The 15,306-nt window shown below is 46.5% G+C and overlaps 1 protein-coding gene across 3 annotated transcripts in view; it reads right to left on the reverse strand.

The window, feature by feature from the left end:
• The window catches only part of SGMS1 (sphingomyelin synthase 1), a 286,284-nt gene that overhangs the window by 63,993 nt on the left and 206,985 nt on the right, over positions 1 to 15,306 (reverse strand). The window contains exon 1 of one of the 3 annotated variants that reach the window (XM_056530044.1): positions 9,328 to 10,370. The exons of the other annotated variants lie outside the window; for them this stretch is intronic. The gene's annotated coding sequence lies outside the window, so the exon portion shown is untranslated. Of the gene's footprint in view, positions 1 to 9,327; positions 10,371 to 15,306 lie in introns of those variants that run through there. 3 annotated transcript variants of the gene reach the window in all.

Raw genomic sequence — 15,306 nt, forward strand, 5'->3', positions numbered from 1 at the left:
AGTTCCTAAATGAACAGATGTCAGCAGAGAGCATTGTGGTCAGAGAGAAAGGAAATTCAAAAAGAAACCAACTTCCTGTGGAGCAAATAGAAGCTGATAAGTACTAGAAGGATTAAGATTTTTAAATAGAAGTAATTTACAAATCTGATTAACTCTCTGGCACCAGTTCATATAAAAAATAAAAAATGTTTTCCAGGGAAGTACTTCTTTAAGAGTAAGGTCAAATCTATAAAAGTCCAAAAGGTGACAAAAACATAAAACATACACACATGCTGGGTTACTACAATGAGAAATAACTGTACATTCTCCGCCCCGTGTGACGTCACACCCCGCCCCCTCAATGCAAGTCTATGGGAGGGGGCGTGAAAGCTGTCAGAGGGGGCAGAGCCGTGACGTCACGATCTTCCGTTCCCGCGGTCGGGAGCCAGAACCTCCAGCACTGCCGGAAGCAGTTACAGGTGGGTGCTGCATGCTATATTGCGGGGGTCCCCAGCGGCGGGACACCCGCAATCAGACATCTTATCCCCTATTCTTTGGATAGGGGATAAGATGTCTAGGGGTGGAGTACCCAAATTAGGCAAAGTCTTAACATACTGTAAGGGTCTATTCTAGGGATCGACCGATAGTTTTTTTAGGGCCGATACCGATAATCGGTGCAGGTTAGGGCCGATAGCCAATAACTTATACCGATATTCCGGTATATGTTATCGGCTATTTAACCCCCGCTGCAGATCATTGCTTTAAAGCGGGCGCATTAAATCAATGATCTGCAGTGGCTTTTGCGGGGCCATAGGCCGCCACCCGCTTCTCTCCCCCTACCTGTCAGGGTGGTCCGGCCATCCATCCTTCCTTCATGTAGTGTCCGGGGGCGTTCCGGGTGAAGAGTGAACCGGTCCGGGCTGTCCTTCTCCGGCGGTCATCTTCTCCACTCCGGGCAGGCTCCGGCCTAGTACGCTGCATAGACGCAGCTGCGCAGTGACGCCCGTGCGCAGCGACGCACCTGACGTCACGGTGTAGCGGCGTCTATGCAGTGTACTAGGCCGGAGCCTGCCCGGAGTGGAGAAGATGACCGCCGGAGAAGGACAGCCCGGACCGGTTCACTCTTCTCCGGAACGCCCCCGGACACTACAGGAAGGAAGGATGGATGGCCCGGACCACCCCCATTACGGGCAAGTTTAATTTTTTTATTGACTCGGAGGGTGGGGGAGGGGCCCGACCGGTATAGCGGTATGGGCAAAAATCCATACCGGTATACCGCCCAGCATCACGGTGGGGGGTGCGACGCGGTGCGGTGGGTCGGGGGTGCGGTGCGGCGGGTCGGGGGGGTGGCGGTGCGGTGGGGGCGGTGCATTATCGGCTTATTGGCAAGGTAATTGCCGATAATGCCCAAAATCGTGATTATCGGCCGATAATATCGGCCATACCGATAATCGGTTGATCCCTAGTCTATTCACACGTACAGTATTCTGTGCAGTTTTAATGCTGCGTTCAGTCAGTTTACATTGAAACCTGCAGCAGAAATCCAGTGGATCAAATCTGCGCAGAATACTGTACATGTGAATAGATCATAAAAGGGGAAATGCTGAATTTTCAGCGTAGAGTGGAACATTGTTCAGTTTTGCTTTTTTGCACAAAGTAATAGTTTTTGCAACATTCCAATTGCACAATTCTACTACTCTACGCTGGTGCAGGGAATGATAAATTTCCTCTTAAAAGGGGTACTCCGCCCCTAGACATCTTATCCCCTATCCAAAGGATAGGGGATAAGATGTCAGATCGCCGGGGTCCCGCTGCTTGGGACCCCCGGGATCTACCATGCAGCACCCACCTTTAGCGGCTTCCAGAACTGCTGGAGGTCCTCAGGCTGAGTCCATCTCGACCAGGAGGACGGAGCATTGTGACATCACGGCTCCGCTCCCGTGTGAAGTCACGCTCCGCCTCCTCAATGCAAGTCTATTGGAGGGGCGTGACAGCCGTCACGCCCCTTCCCATAGATTTGCATTGAGGGGGCGGGGAGTGATTTCACACGGGGCGGAGCCGTGACGTCACAATGCTCCGTCCTCGTGGTCGCCAGTAATCAGACCCGGAGCGAACACGCTCCGGGGACTGATTCTAACGGGGTGCAGCGTGGAAGATCACGGGGGTCCCCAGCAGCGGGACCCCTGCGATCAGGCATCTTATCCCCTATCCTTTGGATAGGGGATAAGATGTCTCTGCCCGGAGTACCCCTTTAACGACCAAGGATGCATATTTACTTCCTTGGCCGGCTCCCGCAATACAATGCGGTGACACCGTGTCATATCGGGTCGGTCCCGGCATGTAAATGAAGCAGGGACCGGGGGCTAGTAGCGCATGGCAGCGATCGCGGTGCCGCGTGCTATTAACCCTTTAGAAGCGGTGTTCAACTTTAACTAAACTTTTAACTAATACGAAAGTAAAAGCTTCCCGGCTGCTCAGTGGGGTTGATTGGGACCACCGCAATGAAAATGCAGTGTCCCGATCAGCTAGGACACGAGCGGAGGTGCTCTTACCTTCCTCCGGTGCCTCCGTTCGGTGATTGATTGCTCCAAGCCTGAGATGCAGGTTTGAGCAATCGACCGCCGATAACACTGATCAATGCAAAGCTTTGGCTTTGCAGTGATCAGGGTGTACAGTGTTATAGCCCCCTATGGGAGCTAGAACACTGCAAAAAAAAAAAAAAAGTGTAAAAAAAGTTAAATGTGATAAAAGTCCAAATCACCCCCCTTTTCCCATAAAAAAAACCATGTAAATAAAAACAAACATATGTGGTATCGCTGCGTGCGTAAATGTCCAAACTATAAAAATATATAATTATTTAAACCGCACGGTCTATGGCGTACGCGCAAAAAAAATCCAAAGTCCAGAATAACGCATTTTTGGTCACTTTTTATATCATGAAAAAATTTATAAAAAGCTATCAAAAAGTCAGATCAATAGCACTAAAAACTTCAGATCACGGCGCAAAAAATGAGCCCTCATACCACCTCATACGCAGTAAAATAAAAAAAAGTTATAGGGGTCAGAAGATTACAATTTTAAACATAGAAATTTTCCTCCACATAGTTATGAAGTACGACAAAATCAAACCTATACAAGTAGGGTATCATTTTAATCATATGGACCTACAGAATAAAGATAAGGTGTCATTTTTACCGAAAAATGTACTGTGTAGAAACGGAAGCCCCCAAAAATTACAAAATTTCATTTTTTTTCTTCAATTTGGTCGCACAATGATTTTTTTTTTTCTGTTTCGCCGTAGATTTTTGGGTAAAATGACTGATGCCACTGCAAAGTAGAATTGGTGGTGCAAAAAATCCGCCATCATATGGATTTTTAGGTGAAAAACTTGAAAGGGTTATGATTTTTTAAAGGTGAGGAGGAAAAAACGAAAGTGAAAAAAAAAAAAACGAAAAACCCGTGGTTAAGTTGACCAATAGTTTCAGAGAGAATTTGGCAAGTGACATGGTAAAAAATATTTTAGGTGGGGTCCAGGTGCTGAGACCCCAATGATTGCTGAAACCAAGGAGCAGAAGGGCTCAGCTGAGCACTGTGACCTAGATTTACTAATCTGTCTACGCAGTGGTCTCAAACTGTGGCCCTCCAGATGTTGCAAAATTTCAACTCCCTGCATGCCCGGACAGCCAACGGCCAATGGAGCTCAGCTGAGCATTTCTACCTGTTTGTTTCTGTAAATATCAATTAAAACTTCAAACATCTCACAGCAATACATTTCCTGATTCTACACTGTTATACATCAAGAACCTTTTTTTGTGATCTGATGCCAAAATGAATTATTTCAAAAACAAATATGGAAACTGTATCAATTCTACAGCGGATTCAGGTAACAATTGTATATTACGTAAGGGTAACTTACAAAGAAGCCACATGCAGTGGTAAAAGAATTGGCTCTTTTCCGGGAATTATCCATTGTATTTATCCATGTTTAAACATCGGGAGATACAATGGAACACCTGTTGTACACAGAAATAATTGACAAGAAAACAACATAAACAACCTGCAATTCACACCTATATTTGCCAACACATTCCAATAGAGTTTAAATTTCTCCGCCAATAAAGGCTTTTAAGTTCCCACAGACTAGATCACCAGTGAATCCCATTTAAAACAGAGACCAATGCAAAGATACAGCAGAAAACTCTACAGCAGTGGTCCCAAATGGTGCCCCCCAGATGTTGCAAAACTTCAACTCCCAGCATGCCTGGACAGCCAACGGCTGTCCGGGCATGCTGGGAGTTGAAGTTTTGCAACATCTGGGAGGGCCACAGTTTGAGAGATCTTCCAACATGTTGGTTTCACAAACAGGAAGGATTGTAGTCTACTATGTCAGTAGGCCATCAGATAGAGACTCTGAGCAGGCGAAGCCCTCTCACTGTCAATGACCATCTCAAGAATTTAAAAAATGTAAATAGATAAAAATTACAAACAAGTCCAACTAGTTCACTGGCATGATCAGTATTCCTATCATTCACAGTGACAACAATCTTGTGTATTCAAAATCCCCCGCAGCTAGCTAGAGCAAAACAGTGACCATTCACACAGAGCAAAGTAGGCCAAACCTGCTATCTTAGGGCCGGGTTCGCACCACAATTTTGCAATATAGTTCCAGCATCAGGTTTTTAATGAAAAACGGATTCCTCAAAACCGGACTAAACTGTATCAAAACGCGTGTACAAATTTCAACCCGTATATGGTTATAAAAAAATAAAAATAAACCATGATGTCCGGTTGGATCCATTTTTAAGAAAAAAAACTTTTCACTCCATTATGAATAAAGTTTCACTTGTTTGAATGAAATTCCAAGAAAAAAAAAACTGTGCAAGGTCAAAAACCCTATGGTGAAAACCAGATGGAACCATACGCGCATACGTTCTGTACGGTTCCCATTGACTCCCATGTTTTAAAAAAAAAAAAACATGTTTCAATACGGTTTTTCACCCGGACAAAAAAACGTGGTAGGCTATGGTTTTGGGTGCGGGAAAGAAAAACTGACAAAACCGTACAAAATGCAAGACAGACACAACCAGAGGCATCTTTTGGCATTCAGTTTTCAATGGAGAGTCAATGTACACGGTTTTCGATGTGGTTTTTAAATTGAAAACCATATCGTATATACCCGAGTATAAGCCGTATATACTCGAGTATAAGACGTCCCGAATATAAGTCGAGGCCCCTAATTTCACCCCAAAACCCAGGGAACCCTATTGACTCGAGTATAAGCCTAGGGTGGGAAATACATCATTCCCCCCACCCCCGACATCCTGACCCCCCCCCCCCCCACATCCCTCCTGTCAATCATCCAGACCCCCCATCATCCAGACCCCCCCCTCATCCCCCCATCATCCAGATCCCCCCTCATCCCCCCCATCATACCCCCCTGTCATCATCCAGACCCCCCTCTCTTGTTCTCTACTCCCCTCCCTAGTTTCAGCTCTGTCGGTCCTTCCCTAGCAGCCGTCCAACGTCGCTGCTGGGACCGTCTGACTTCCAGTGGGGAGGGTGAGCCGGTCTGGGCCATCCATCTTGACCAAGAGGCCCTCTTCTCCGCTGCGGGCTGGCCCCGGACTAGTGACGCTGCATTGACGACGACGCGTAGGGACGCCCCTGACGTCCGCTGCGCACCAACTTCCCTGCACGGCGGCGTCAATGCAGCATCACTAGTCCTGGGCCGACGGTCACTGCAGCATAGATGAGCGACGATGGATGGCCCATCCCCTCGCCAACCCCACCGGTATGCCTGCGATTTTTCATTTTTATTTTTCCCATTACTCGAGTATTACCCGAGGGGGACGTTTTCAGCACGAAAAATGGTGCTGAAAAACTCTGCTTATACTCTAGTATATACGGTATATGGGAAGTGTATTGCAAAAACTTGGTGTGAACCCAGCCTTAGTGTGTGGGGCCGACTTTCCCCTAAGAGACAATATCAGCGGAATAAGGTTGTATTGGGCATGTTATTATTGTTCTTATAGGAGATAAGCAACTTGTTCTGCTCTTTCTCCATTGAGAACCCATACATGCATGTGCATGGTTTGGGGGCTGAAAGGGAGGGTAGTGGGCCGACAGGTATTGAAGGTTTGCGGCCGGCTTTAGCTGCTGATCTGGTTTTCACCTTGGTAAACAGGTCGGAGTGGTCTTCAATGCCAGAAACCTTATCACAGATCCACTCCATTATCTGCACAACAATGAGGATTGGGGCTTGCAATGAAACCGATTATATGCAAACCTCTGTAACCAGGCATTGCTGTATCATGGCACATAAAACGCTATTCTAGACTATATATACACAAGTGCTTAGAGCTTACTACCAAAATAATAGGTGCACACTGGTTTCTGGTTTCCAAGAACTTAGTGAAAGTAATAGAATTACCTCCAGCTTCAATAGGAAATTTACAGAATGGTGTGGGACAGGAGCCAACTTCCACAGTTATTAACTACACATAAAGCAGCAATGCCTTACACTATGGACGTATACTTTCAACCATGGAAGAAGTACACAGGTGAAATGCACCCTGGTGCACTCACCCTTAGGCCTCATTCACACCAGCGTTCTAGTGATGCGTATTTGCGTCTGTATTAAAAATGCAGCTTCCAGTGGGACCTCTGGTCTAATGGTCTGAAATGACCGCATTGTATATCACTACATTTGGGTTTAAAGGGGTATTCCAGGATTTTTTTTATTTGACTATGCTACAGGGGCTGTAAAGTTAGTGTAGTTCATTATATAGTGTCTGTACCTGTGTGTGATGGTTTTCTCACAATTCTTCTGTGATTTTCACCCCAATATTTATTTTTATCAGTATACAAAATTACTCACGTCTCAGATTTTTCCCAGGTTGCAGTGCGGCCGAGACTTGACTCACTAGTCAGGTGATGACCGGGAGCCTGTCTGCTTCAATGGGTGGAGGGATCGCTTGGTGGGAGAGAGATCAATCTACAACTTATGCGACAGCTGTAGGCACCCTGATTGAAAACCACAGGTCTTTTGAATGGATGCAGCTCATTTATGTTTCTATGGGTGGGGTGGCAGATGTGTGGGAGGGAGGAAAATGGAATTAAGAATGGAAAGAAGAAAACTCAAGCAGGAAATACCAGTTCACAAAAAGCTAGCCACAGTGTTATGGTAATCTCTCAACAAGCGAAGATCCTTCCTAAGCATGTCCATTACTGTCTGCCAGGTACATACTAAAATCACCTTATGGTAAATAACCCCTTTAAAATAATAGGCATCGCAACTATCAGCACCTGATCGGTCACTGGGTCCATGGTTCCCAACCTGTGACTCTCCAGCTGTTACAAAACTATAGCACAGCCGAAGGCTATCAGGGCATGCTGGTAGTTGTAGTTTTGAATCAGCAGGAGAACACCGGTCTACAGTAACATGTACATACCATTAAGTTACAATAGCTGGCGCTTTAGATAAAAACTTCTAGCTCGGCATTTCCCAATCATTGTGGGGGAGATTTATCAATACCTGTTCAGAGTAAAACTTGCCCAGTTGCCCATAGCAACCAATCAGCTCGCTTCTTTCATTTTTAGGAAGGCCTGTGAAAAATGAAAGAAGCAATCTGGTTGCTATGGGCAACTGTACAACATTACCTCTGCACAGGCTTTGATGAATCTCCCCCTATGTCTCCTTGCGGTACTACAACTCCCAGCATGGCCAGACAGCCTTTGAAGGCGCACTGGTTGGGAAACACTGTTTCTAGCTGAAGATCTTATCACTTCCTAATCCAGACTGTATAAATAAGATGTGTGTGTGTCAGTAGGCAGTGCCCGCTTACATAGGTGTCATCCATACAGCCAGGACAGGTACACAGCTTCTTATCAGCATTTCACATCAAATGACTACACCAGTGTTTCCTAACCAGGGTGCCTCCATCTGTTGCAAAACTACAACTCCCAGCATGCCCGGACAGCCAAAGGCTGTCCGGGCATGCTGGGAGTTGTAGTTTTACAACTGTTGTAGGCACCCTGGTTGGGAAACACTTCACTAAGCATACATGCTTTTATATTCTAAACTGTTCCCTAAAGGCTGTCCGGGCATGCTGAGAGTTGTAGTTTTGCAACAGCTGGAGGCACCCTGGTTGGGAAACACTGGACTACACCATACGACTCTTGTTTTAATTGAAACCCACATGCCAACCTGCCCTCAGCAGCTGTTCTACCTTAACTTCAGATTCTAACCAAGTACGGGCAGGGCAGACCCCCCACCCCACCCTTCCTATAGGAATTACCAAAGTTGTCTATTTCCTGCATCAATATAGACAAAACTACAGAGCGTAAGGCCGGTCTATTGTGCGCCCAATTTATCAAGTCGCACGGCTCTTGATAAACTCTGCGCACAGATTCGGGATCTACGGTTTAGACTTTATGTAAACCTACTTCAGCATGGTCTGACATTTCAGCGAAAAGTCGCAATTGATAAATTCATCACCAATGCATTCCCCCCCCCCATCTAAAATAGCCTAGAATGCATCATGTACTAAAAGTCACAAAACAGTCATACGTATTTAGATTGCGACAATTTTAGACGGGAAAAACCAGTCTAAATCCTTTGATAAACCCTATACAGTCAGATGCCTCCGCTTCAGCTGCTCCTTCTCTTAGGGCGACATGTGGGAACAATCTCCATGGGAAAGTTACAGCCCCACATGTGCTCTGCTGGTTTAGTTTACATATACGGCGTGTTCGGCATTGTTGGCCATGTCATGGGGGGGGGGGGGGGGTGCCCCCGTGCCAGCTTTATCACCCTGGCCGGTTAGTCCACACTAGAGGCAGTCACGTGCCCATACCAGCTCTTTCTTTCCATACAGTCATCTTTTTGGTATAAAAAGGCACCAACCCTTACAAGCCTGTAATGTCTAACCTGCGACAACACTGCAACTCGCCTGTCAGGGCATGATGGGAGTTGTAGTGTTGCAACAGCTGGGGAACGGCCACAGGTTGGGGGGGGGAGAAAGCACATGTCCCATAGAAAAGCGATGTAAACAAACCTCAGAGCCCTGAAGCTCCCTCATGTGAGGTGGAATCATCAAGCCCTGCCAGTGTACTCCAACAGTGCCAAAGTCCATGTCACCACCACACAGGTGGCACAGGAAGCCCTCACTGTACTCCCTATCTGCGGCTTTCCTCACCCCAATGAACACTTTGCAGTAATATAAACCTGACAGGAAATAATAGGGTGGGTGACTAAAACATGTAGAAAGCAATGTAAACAGACATGTATAAAACAGCACAGACAATAGAAAAGTGACAAGTCTAGGTCCATATGTCGGCAGCACATACCGTGTCCTCGCACTGTCTTCTCACCGTCCGGAGTGAGCGGCCGCTAATAACACGGTGACGTCACAGACCCGGACTCCTCAGGGTCTCAGATAAGTAAACATACCCCCCCCCCCCCCCCGCGAAGAGACGCTCCAGGACTACAATTCCCAGCATCCCCCAGCGGCCAAACAGTGCTGGGAATTGTAGTTGGAGCAAGTTAGAGAACGCTCCCGGTCCACTCACCTCCCAGCGCCGAGAAGTTAGTGGGAAATGCCTTGTGTGTACGGAGAGGAGGGACACATGGGGGCGGGAGCCCGGCCTGGAGCTGGGGAGCCTATGGCAGAGCAGAAGACTGCAGGCCGCGCTAATTACTCACTACCAAGGCGGAGGGCGGACGGGTGTGCTGGGGCCGCTCACAGGGTGTGGTGCCGCCCGGACAAAGTTAGTTTGATGGATACTGAGTGCTATCCAGTGTGTCCAGCCTGTGGGTGTACGGCGACGGCTGCTGCTAAACTACGACTCCCATCATGAAGGGAGAGCCCACAGGCTGGGGGAGACTGAGAGAGAGGATGAGCGTGTATAGAACGTACAGTAACCGGACGGGACACTACCGACCTATGGACAGTTCTATAACGGGACATAATCCACTGCAGAACTCTCCAAGTCTGCGAACTGTCACTCCATGTGTCCTGTGACACATCTGATTGGTCAGGAGCCCCTGCCACTTCACTGGATGCCCCTCCCCAAACGTATAAATCAGCTGCACAATGGAAGAAACTTAGTTACTAACCCCTTCAGGACCAAGCGTTTTTCAGTTTTTGCACAGTTTTTTTTTCCTCCTCACCTTTTAAAAATCATAACCCTTACAATTTTGCGCCTAAAAATCCATATGATGGCTTATTTTTTGCGCCACCAATTCTACTTTAATGACATCCATTTTTTACCCAAAAATCTACGGCAAAACGGGGAAAAAAATCATTGTGCGACGAAATGGAAGAAAAAACGCCATTTTGTAATTTTGGGGGCTTCCGTTTCTACACAGTACATTTTTTGGAAAAAATGACACCACCTTTATTCTGTAGGTCCATACAATTAAAATGATACCCTACTTATATAGGTTTGATTTTGTCGTACTTATGGAAAAAATCATAACTACATGCAGGAAAATGTATGCGTTTAAAAATGTCTTTTTTTATTTTTTTATGGGTGAAGGGGGGGGCAGGCGGTTCAAACTTTTATTAGGGAAGGGGTTAAATCATCTTTATTCAAGGAGAATTTCAGAATATAAAAATTGTCCCCCATACTGCTGGCAGTAAAAAAATAAAGATGTACATACCTTCCTCCTCTCCCCCAGGGCCTCCGGTAACCGGCTCCGGTCTCCGCCGCGATCCTCTTCCTGGTTGCTGGTGGTCGGCAAGTCATACTGTGCTCAGCCAATCACCGGCCGCAGTGGAGTCAGACTTCAGTCGTTTTCGGCCCCAGGAGCAGGTGCCGGTGTAGTGAAGAATTTTGTGTCTTGAAACGTTCTCACACTGCCGCTCAGCCTATCGCTGGCCAAGTCAGGACTTCGCTGCGGCCGGTGATTGGCTGAGCGCAGTATGACTCGCCGACCGCCAGGAAGAGGATCGCTGCGGAGACCGGAGCCGGTTACCGGAGGCCCTGGGGGAGCGAAGGAAGGTATGTACATCTTTATTTTTTTTTACTGCCAGCAGTGTGGAGGACAATTTTTATATTCTGGAGTTCTCCTTGAACTTTTTTTTTTTTTTTTTGCAATGTTATGGCTCCCATAGGGGACTATAACATGCACTACATTGATTCAATACACTAATCAATGCCTTTGCGTTGCAAAGCATTGATCAGTGTTATCGGTGGTTGATTGCTCAAGCCTGGTTTTCAGGCTTGGAGCAATAAATCGCCGATCGGACCTGCAGGAGGCAGGTAAGGCACCCTCCTGCTGCGTCCTAGCTGATCGGGACATTGCAATTTTACCTCGATAGTCCTGATCAGGCCGACTGAGCTGCTGGGAAGCTTTCACTTTAGACGTGGTGATAACAGTTGATTTCCGTGTCTAAAGAGTTAAAGCCGGACATCTGCCTGAACTGAGGGGACATTAATAACTTTGGCAAGCCCTGCATTAAAGGAAAACTGTCAGCTTTCTACTCTCGCACTAACCAGCAGTACTGGCTGGTAGTGCGGGGGATGCTGATCAGTTTGATCCTTACTGTGCCCGGATCCGCCACGTTTGGCCTTAATCTTCTATCATTGGTTTATTCAAATGAGGTGCTAACTGGCACTCTGACGCCAGTGCCGAGCCGCAGCGCTGCCCAGCTCATCAATATTCCTCCCCTCCCTCTGCCGCACTGACGTCAAGGTGCCAGTTAGCCCCTCATTTGAATATACTGATAATAGAAGATTAAGGCCAAACGGTGCGGCGGATCCGGGCATAGTAAGGATCAAACTGATCAGCGTCCCCCGCACTAACAGCCAGTACTGCTGGTTAGTGCAGGGGGAGAAAGCTAACAGTTTTCCTTTAAAGAGGTACTCCGGCGCTTACACATCTTATCCCCTATCCAAAGGATAGGGGATAAGATGCCTGATCGCGGGGGTCCCGCCGCTGGAGACCCCCGTGATCTTGCACGCCGCACCCTGTTTATAATCCGTCCCCGGAAGAGTGTTCGCTCCGGGTCTGATTACTGGCGACCACAGGGCCGGCGGCATGTGACGTCACGCTCCACCCCTCAATGCAAGCCTATGGGAGGGGGCGTGACAGCTGTCACGCCCCCTCCCATAGGCTTGCATTGAGGGGGAGGAGCATGATGTCACATGGGGTGGAGCCTTGACGTCACACGCCGCCAGCCCTGTGATCAACAGTAATCAGACCCAGAGCAAACCCGCTCCGGGGACTGATTATAAACGGGTGCGGTGTGCAAGATCACGGGGGTCCCCAGCGGCGGGACCCCCGTGATCAGGCATCTTATTTTCTATCCTTTGGATATGGGATAAGATGTCTAAGCGCCGGAGTACCCCTTTAAGGCTGGAATTCCACTTTTTTTTTGTTGTTGGGAAAAACACAAATTCTGCCACAAAATGCTGCGGCCAGATGTTAGCTGTAAATCAATGAGAAATCGCTAAATTCTTTTCCCACTTTGCGTTTTTCAGTTTGGCGTTTTAGTAATCCTTTTGGCGGTTTTGCAAAATCACAGCATGTTGAGCCTATGGCGTTTTTCCCCCTGAAATCTAAGGGAGGAAAAAAAATGCCAAGAAAAACGCCATGTGGCGTTTTTGAAGGCAGTTTTTATTCTTTTTTGGACTCTAGCAATCCAAAAAAGTGATGGAGATACATTTTTTATAAAAAAAAATTCGTAGGGTTTTTATGTGTGCGGGCAGGGCACTAAAAATGTAGCCAATAAAAATGTAGTGTGTGTTTTTTTTTTTCTTCTTTTTTTTTTTTTTTTTTTTTTTTTTTTAGGTAGTACTACTACCAGCATGGAACACACTGTTCCATGATGGGAGTAGTAGTAACTGTAATAATTGATAGATCGCCCCGAGTCCGTAGCGATCCTCCTGTATAATTTATAGATGCGGCGGCCGCTCTTCTATGGTCCCCTGCACTGCCGTATATATACACCTATTCATATTTCCCACAGAGAGCTGTGATTGGCCATATGGTTCCAGCCAATCACAACTCTCTGTAGGATATATGAATAGGTGTATATATGCAGGGGACCATAGAAGAGCGGCCGGCAGCATCTATACATTATACAGGAGGATCACAGCGGGTGTCAGGAGTGACATTCGCTGTGATCTTTCCTTAACTGCAGGTACTACTGCTCCCAACATGGAGCACACTCTGCTCAATGCTGGGAGCTGTAGTACCTGCATTAATAGACATCTGTCTATTAATGCAGGTACTACAGCTCCCAGCATGGAGCAGGGTGTTCTCCATGTTGGGAGTAGTAGTACTTGCAGATCGTCCTATCTATTGCAGAGATGCGGAGCAGCTTTTTCCTGCGCTCCGCATCTCTGCTCTGTACTCCGGCCAGTGATGTGAAAAGAACATCACTCATTCATATTTCCCTCTGAGAGATTTGATTGGCTGCAACCGTCCGGCCAATCCCCACTCTGGGTGGAAAATATGAATGAGTGATGTGAATTTCTATTCTAGTACAGAGCAGAGATGGGGAGCGCTGTATAGAGCCGCTCCGCATCTCTGCAATAGATAGGACGATCGCATCGGGTGTCAGGAGTGATACCTGCTCTGATCTGTCTATTAGTACAGGTACTATTACTCCCAGCATGGAACAGTCTGTTCCATGCTGGCAGTAGAAGTACTACCTAAAAAAAATTAAAGAGAAAAAAGTAAAACACACACACACTTTATTAAAAGTTAATAAAAAAAATGTTTTTTTCGTTAAATCTTTTCCCATTCCTACTGCATCTTTTATTTTTTGGGTACCCAACAAATTTTGAAAAAAACTCCAAAGGGGGCAAAAAATGCAATTTCCACTCAAATGCAAAAACGCCAGAAAAAAAAAAATCAGACGCAAAAAAATTGCACTGGCATTTTCTGGCGTTTTTTTTCTGTGAAAAAATCTGCAGGAAAAAAAACCAAGTGGAATCCTAGCCTAAAGGGAACCTGTCAGTTCCCTGGGTCCATACACACCAGGCCTTGGACCTGAGAAGCCAGCAGAACAGCTTTGCCATAAAGATGATAAAATAAACTTTATTTGTGGCGGCTGTGAGTGGTTTTACATTTCCAGCAAGCAGTTTAATCACACTCACCATTTCCCCCTATTCTTGGTCAGGCCAATCATGCCTGTGTGGGCTAGAGGGGGCATGATGAGCATTGACTATAACCACTCACTGTGACTGCACCAGCTAACAGAATGCTAGCCTGTCGGGTCCTGGGTGTGTGGGCCCCTAGGGTCTGGACAGATTCCTTCTAAAGTCAATGGGAGTTATGCAAAATACATAAAAAGGCCCACTGTAGCTTCAGCAAGCAGACTGGAGAGGCCCTTAAAGGGGTATTCCAGGAAAAAACTTTTTTCTTTATATCAACTGGCTCCAGAAAGTTAAACACATTTGTAAATTGCTTCTATTAAAAAAATCTTAATCCTTTCAATAATTATCAGCTGCTGAAGTTGAGTTGTTGTTTTCTGTCTGGCAACAGTGCTCTCTGCTGACATCTCTGCTTGTCTCGGGAACTGCACAGAGTAGAAGAGGTTTGCTATGGGGATTTGCTTCTAAACTGGGCGGGTCCCAAGACACGTGTCATCAGAGAGGACTTAGACAGAAAAGAACAACTCAACTTCAGAAGCTCATAAGTACTGAAAGGATGAAGATTTTTTAATAGAAGTAATTTACAAATCTGTTTAACTTTCCGGAGCCAATTGATATATATATAAAAAAAAGTTTTTACCTGGATAACCCCTTTAAAGTGGTACTCCATTGTTAGACATCCCCTATCCTAAGGATAGGGGATAAGAAGTCTGATCATGGGTCTGGCGGCAGTGGTCATGACGTCATGGCCACGCCTCTCTTGACGTCAGGCCCTGCCCCCGTCATTCATGTCTATGGGTGGGGCTGACATGCCTCCTCCAATAGACATGAATAGAGAGGGTGTGGCCGTGATGTCACGATCACAGCCGCCCGCTCCAAGCATTCTGAACAAAATGTTCAGAGTGCTGGGGCACAGGAGTACCCCTTTAATCTTAAGATAGGTGCAGGTCCCAGAGATTTTTAGAAGATACTGTTGATATGCAATAAATGTCCCACATGGGAAAACCCATTTAACTCTATGCATGCTATTATCAGGAGTGCGAACAAAGTATTTGTACAATTTGTCTGCAATTGTTTTCACATAATTTTGCTACAGATGCAATTTTACTGTAAAAAAAAAATAATTTGGCAGAGATGTCACACGTAGGTCACATTTGCACACAACTTGCATTGAGGTCAACGCTGACTGGCACGCCCATTCCCAGTAAACCACACCTACTT

The sequence above is a fragment of the Hyla sarda genome, chromosome 7 (genome assembly GCF_029499605.1).
Source record: "Hyla sarda isolate aHylSar1 chromosome 7, aHylSar1.hap1, whole genome shotgun sequence".
Lineage (NCBI taxonomy): Eukaryota > Metazoa > Chordata > Amphibia > Anura > Hylidae > Hyla > Hyla sarda.